Source organism: Corvus brachyrhynchos, unplaced genomic scaffold (assembly GCF_000691975.1).
Source record: "Corvus brachyrhynchos isolate BGI_N302 unplaced genomic scaffold, ASM69197v1 scaffold279, whole genome shotgun sequence".
Classification (NCBI taxonomy): domain Eukaryota; kingdom Metazoa; phylum Chordata; class Aves; order Passeriformes; family Corvidae; genus Corvus; species Corvus brachyrhynchos.
In genome coordinates, this window is record NW_008246060.1 from 9,730,272 (window position 1) to 9,730,787 (window position 516).

Consider the following 516-nt stretch of genomic DNA (forward strand, 5'->3'; position numbering starts at 1 on the left):
CTGGAGGCGCCTCCGTGTCCCACCGGGGGAAGGCTCAGCTCCGTGAGCGCCTTGCGGCGAGCTCAGTTTAGCAGGGCCGAGCTCAGCCCCGCCCTGTACTGGCACTGCCGCTGGTGACCGGGGCCAGGCCCAAAGCTGTTCTGGGGACACGCAGAGCCACGGACTGAACGTGGCGGCTCAGCAGTGGCTGAGGAGTTGTTTCAGCCTCAGGGAGTTGGGCCTCTTCAGCCTCAAGAAGAGACGACCGAGGGGGGACCTCATTTATGTGCATAGATAGGGAGGGGTGTCAGAGAGCGGAGCCGGCCTCTGCTTCGTGGTGCCGGGCAGTAACAAAAGGCGATGGGCAGGCGGTGCTCAGGAAGTTCCACCCGAAAATAAGAAGCGATTTCTTTGGTGCGCACTGACCGCGCACGAGAGTGGGGTGCCAGGGAGGCTGAGGAGTTTCCCTCGGTGGCGATCGCCCCGAAGCGGCGGTGCCGGCTGGGGGCGCTGCGGGCGGAGGCCGCGCTGACCGCC